This window comes from Mustela nivalis (genome assembly GCF_964662115.1).
Source record: "Mustela nivalis genome assembly, chromosome: 6".
NCBI lineage: Eukaryota > Metazoa > Chordata > Mammalia > Carnivora > Mustelidae > Mustela > Mustela nivalis.
Genome location: NC_139025.1, coordinates 75,297,409 through 75,303,419, shown reverse-complemented (window position 1 = coordinate 75,303,419; position 6,011 = coordinate 75,297,409). Strand labels below are relative to the sequence as shown.

The window sequence follows — 6,011 nt, the reverse complement described above, 5'->3', positions numbered from 1 at the left end:
AACAGATAAATCTGAGTGTTTCAAGTAGTTCTCCCACTGGGGAGCTGAACTTGCTGTTAGAGGTCTATATTGTGATTCTTAGTTTTTCATGTCCTTTCTATACTACTTGACTTCAGAATCACATACAAGCATATCTTTAAAAAAAGTTTTAAAAAAAGAAAACTTCTTTTAAAAAAGAAAAACTAGACAGTGTGCTCTTGGGCCTCTCTCGGGCGACCGGCCTAACCCAATGCCTTCTCGTATGTCCCCAAGTCTGACCCTCCTTTTCCTCCAGACCTCAGGTGAAATTGCCACCAAGATGCAGATTTTCATGAAAACCCTTACTGGGGAAGACTATCGCCATCGAGGTTGAACCCTCAGGTACAATAAAAAATGTAAAGGCGAAGAGTCAGGGTAAGGAAGGAATTCCTCTTGATCAGCAGAGACTGATCTTTGCTGACAAACAACTGGAAAATGGATGTACTTTATCTGATGATATGTAACATTTAGAAAGGGTCCACTCTTCTTCATCTGTGTTGAGACTTCGTGGTGGTGCTAAGAAAAGGAAGAAGTTTTCTACCACTCCTAAGAAGAGTAAACGTAAGAGAAAGAAGATTAAACAGGTTGTCCTGAAATACTACCAGGAGGATGAGAATGCCAAAATCAGTTGCCTTCATGGGGAGTGCCCTTCAGATGAATGTGGTGCTGGAGTTTTTATGGCTAGCCACATGGACAGATGTTACTGTGGCAAATGTTGTCCTTTGTATTGCTTCAACAAACTGGAAGACAAATAACTGTATATAGGCTAATAAAAGACATGAACTAGAGCTACCCTATGACCCAGCAATCACACTACTGGGTATTTACCCTAAAGACACAAATGTAGTGATCCAAAGGGGCATGTGCACCCGAATGTTTATAGCAGCAATGTCCACAATAGCCAAACTATGGGAAGAACCTAGATGTTCATCAACAGATGAATGGATAAAGATGTCGTACACATACACACACACACACACACACACACACACACACACACACACACACACAATGGAATACTGATGCAGGCATCAAAAGAAATGAAATCCTGCCATTTGTGACAACGTGGATGGAACTAGAAGGTATTATCCTGAGTGAAATAAGTCAATGAGAGAAAGATAAGTATCATATGATCTCCCTGATATGAAGAATTTGAGAGGCAACGTGAGGGGTTTGGGGGCTAAGGTAGAAAAAAATGAACAAGATGGGACTGGGAGGGAGACAAACCTGAGAGACGCTTAATCTCACAAAACAAACTGAGGGTTGCTGGGGGTAGGAGGGTAGGGAGAGGGTGGTTGGGTTATGGACATTGGGGAAGGTATGTGCTATGGTGAGTGCTGTGAAGTGTGTAAACCTGGTGATTCACAGACCTGTACCCCTGGGGCTAATAATACATTATATGTTAATAAAAATTTTAAAATTAAAAAAAAGACATGAACTAAAAAGTATACATACGCAAATAAATAAAAATAAATTTAAAAATTTTTAAAAAGGACTAGAAAGAGAAATCTATTAACAGTCTAGATCCAAATTTTCCTTCTATCACTCTTTTCCCTATTTTTATCCTATGATTGATGCCCTGCTTGATAGCATTTGCTCCATTTGGTTCTCTTAAAGAAGTTACAAATTTAAGCAACAACCGCAATGAAACCACTTTTAAATTTCTAGATCCTTTCTAGATCTGTAGTAATGTACATATATGCTTTTACGAAGTTGCTTCCCTTCTGGGTCTCAAACTTCCATCCTCTTCTCTCATACGCCCCAGAAAAAAAGACTTCACCACCTCTCATGAATGGGACTAAGGTCATTTGATGAGCCAACTCCTCTAGTGTCCCTTTCCCTACCTGAACTTGAGGGCGCCTGGGTGAACTTGAGTCATTCATCCTCTGACTCTGAAAAGACATGTCAAGGATGTCTTCAGCCATGCTCTTCAACCTAGTTCTTGCCTTTTTGCCTCTACATCTTTGATTTTTCTTCTCTACTTTTTGTTTTGCCTATAACCAAACTCATATCTTTCCTCCAGTTAAAAGCAAATCCAAAATTAGTACCTTCTTTTACATGCTTCACAATCTCTCAAAAGAACCACACCCTTACCGCTAACTTATGGCTCTTTTATTCCTCAGCCCCATGTGGATACATACCTTCTCTACTGAAACTGTTGTTAAGTGACCAGATCTACAAATTTCCTTATCTATCAGCCTTTTCTCAGGTCCCACTCTCACTGCTCTGCTAAACTCCACACTTTACCCTCCTTTTATTGAAATGTTTTCCTCTTTGCTTCTGACTGAATTACTGCAATCAGCTGGCAATGTTGTAACAAAACATAAAGTTAAAAGACATGAAACAGGGGCGCCTGGGTGGCTCAGTGGGTTAAGCCGCTGCCTTCGGCTCAGGTCATGATCTCAGGGTCCTGGGATCGAGCCCCGCATCAGGCTCTCTGCTCAGCAGGGAGCCTGCTTCCCTCTCTCTCTCTGTCTGCCTCTCCATCTACTTGTGATTTCTCTCTGTCAAATAAATAAATAAAATCTTAAAAAAAAAAAAAGACATGAAACAAGTACAATGAATGGATCTTTAAAGTTTACATATAAACCTAACACACGAGAAAATATACTTGGCAGGAACACTACTATATATACCATCTTAAATTACCCCAATGGGAAAAAACTTGAGCCAGAGACCTAACTTACATACAGGTATTCAAGACAGATGTTTTAAAGGACAGATGTAGTAACTGTCTTCCATTTTTTTTTTAATTATTATTTTTAGTCTTCTTTTAGCAAGTACATTCATAGTAATTGGGGCTTCTCATAATACCGATATTAAAGTGGTTGAGAATAACTGAAAACATGAAAGTTGTGTTTTTTTAAGGATTTTACTTATGTGAGAGAGAGGAAGAGTGGAGATTGGGGCAGCGGGAAAAGAGAGAAATCTCAAGCAGGCTCTATGCCCAGTGTAGGGCCTTGGGGTGGGGGTGGGGGGTGATGTTTAGTCCTAGGACCCTGAGGTCATGACCTGAGCCAAAGTTAGATACTTAGCTGAAAGAGCCACCCAGGTGCCCCTTGTGTTCTATAACTTAGCAAAGCCTGGCAGAAAGCCACCCACTGGTGTATCTGCCTCTGATATTCATCCTTAAATTAAAATATGACTGCTCTACAGTGATCATTTCTCCAGTAACCCTTATCCTTGAACACAGGTTTGAACTACACAGGACCACTTCTCTATATGTGAACTTTTTTTTTTTTTAAGATTTTAAGATCACAGAGAAGCAGGCAGAGAGAGAGGAGGAAGCAGGCTCCCTGCTGAGCAGAGAGCCCGATGTGGAGCTTGATCCCAGGACCCTGGGATCATGACCTGAGCTGAAGGCAGAGACTTTAACCCACTGAGCCACCCAGGTGCCCCTATGTGAACTTTTTCAACATAGTACTATAAATGTATTTACCTTATGATTTTTTATTTATTTTTAATTAAAAAAAATCTTTTTAAAGATTTAATTTATTTATTTGACAGAGAGAGATCAGAAGTAGGCAGAGAGGCAGGCAGAGAGGAGGAAGCAGGCTCCCTGCTGAGCAGAGAGCCCCATGCGGGACTCGATCCCAGGGCCCTGAGATCATGACCTGAGCCGAAGGCAGCGGCCGAACCCACTGAGCCACCCAGGCGCCCTTACCTTATGATTTTAAAAACAATTTATTTCCCCTTACTCTAAGAATAATGTATGTAGTACACGTAACATACAAAATGCGTATCAACTGTTATCAGGAAGGTTTCTAGTCCAAAGTAGGCTTAATTTGGGGCCCCTGGGTGACTCAGTTAGTTGAGGAGCCAGCTCTTGATTTTGGCTTGGCTCAGGTCATGGTCTCAGGGTTCTGGGATGGAGCTTTGCAGGGGGCTTCTCAATCTGTGGAGAGTCTGCTTCAGGACTCTCTCCCTCTGTCCCTCCCCACTCCCTCTGTCAAATAAATCCTATACAAATTTTTTAAAGATCTTATTTGAGGGCGCCTGGGTGGCTCAGTGGGTTAAGCCGCTCGGGTCATGATCTCAGGGTCCTGGGATCGAGTCCCGCATCGGGCTCTCTGCTCCGCAGGGAGCCTGCTTCCCTCTCTCTCTCTGCCTGCCTCTCCATCTACTTGTGATTTCTTTCTGTCAAATAAATAAATAAAATCTTAAAAAAAAAAATAAAGATCTTATTTGAGAGAGCGAGAGAGCATGAGCAGGGGAAGGGGAGGGGAGGGGAGGCAGAGAAACACATTCCCTGTTGACCAGGGTTGGATCATTACCTGAGCGAAAGGTACTCAACCAACTGAACCAGCCAGGCATCCCATAAATAAATCTTAAAAAAAAAAAAAAAAAAAAAAAGTACCGTTAATTAGTAGCTGTATTTTGGCGTCAAAAGTTTTATTTGTGGATTTTCTACTGTGCAGGGGGTTGGGCACCTTAATCCCTGCATTATTCAAGGGTCATCTGTAGAGAAAGATGTTTCATTGGAAACATTAGCTTATATGCAAGTTTACAGTAATGAGTCTACAATACACTAATTAGCCTGCTATTGGTAATAGGGCAGTAAAGAGCCTTGGATATCACATGGAGAATGCCTGCAAGGTTCTGATCTCAAGCCAAGAGCAGAGAAGCAGTGAACACCTACCTAATCCATCCTTGCTATGGAAAATCCATATATCAATTTCAGTGATGTGAAGGCTTATAACAGCAAGTTCTTTGACACTTCCTCATTCAGAGAACGAAGATCTACCTCAATGAAGGAAAGGCTAGGCACAGCTGAAACTGTATTTTCCCTGCATCCATGTCCTTAATCTGGTTTCCCAATTACATGTCCAACCCAATATTCCATTTCATTGTATTCATTCAATAAGCATTTGAGTATGTATAAACTGCTAGGAATACAATAACTAATTAGACCTCCCTATAAGGAAGTTAAAAGTTGAACCAAGATCAGAATGAGTAAAGAGTCAACCAAGCTATGAATCAGGGGAATGTCTAATGGAAAAGAAATATATCAAATACAGGCAGAATTAAGTTTGGAACATTTTTAAATTGTAAGAATGGGAGCAGGGGAGCCCCTGGGTGGCTCAGTGGGTTAAGACTCTGCCTTTGGCTCAGGTCACGGTCTCAGGTCCTGGGATGGAGTTGGCATCAAGCTCTCTGCTCAGCAGGGAGCCTGCTTTCCCCCCTCTCTCTCTACTTGTGATCTCTGTCAAATAAAATCTTAAAAAAAAAAAAAAAAAAAGAATGGAAGCAGGGAGATGTGGGGAATGGAAAGGAGCACAACATGGACAGGTAATAGGAGTGGAAAGTGTTGTGTTAGGAACCATTAATAATAAGAAATATTAGTGGCTTGGGGAATTGGGCCAGCAATGGGAGAGATCAACAAATTCAGTATATTTTGGTGGCTGTTGGTCACTGCCTTTAAGGAATCAAGTACAACTCCAAGGTTGGTTTGAGTATCTGAGTGGGTAAATGCATGGTAGTATATCATTTACTGAATTAAAGGCTGGGAAGAAAGGACAATGTTAAGGAAAAAAATCAAGATTCCTTCCTTCACATGGCTATACCCTCCAACGAAACTTCCTTTATCAGTCCACATTTTCCCAAGCCCTTGCTTATTTGAAAATAAGAATCCTTCTACTAGAACGCTATGTCCCTCGCCTGCCACCACACCCTCAGCAACCCACCTCTCAAAAGTCCTTCCTCTACCACTCATCCCACTTATCCCCTAAATTGAGTAATTCATTCCTTTAGACTTACTGGAACTTTATTTGTCTCTCATAAGGAATCTAACACTTTCTACCTTGCATTAAGTGTTATATAATTTCTCAGAATGTAAGCTCCTTGTCTCATCCATCTATTTCTGACATATGGTACTAGAGTGCTTTATAAATGAGATGAAGACTCAAAATATGCAAACATTTAATGTTACCTTAATCACAAAGCCTTTACAAATATAAGATTGCTAGGATCTCATTGGCATACATGAAGTTAAA

General features: G+C 41.0%; 1 pseudogene across 1 annotated transcript; it reads left to right on the top strand.

Annotated features, from left to right (window-relative positions):
• Positions 1-298: 298 nt before the first annotated feature.
• LOC309867530 (ubiquitin-ribosomal protein eS31 fusion protein pseudogene) lies at positions 299-773 on the top strand (annotated as a pseudogene). The gene has a single exon. The product of its transcript is annotated as a ubiquitin-ribosomal protein eS31 fusion protein pseudogene (transcript).
• The last annotated feature ends 5,238 nt before the right edge of the window (positions 774-6,011 follow it).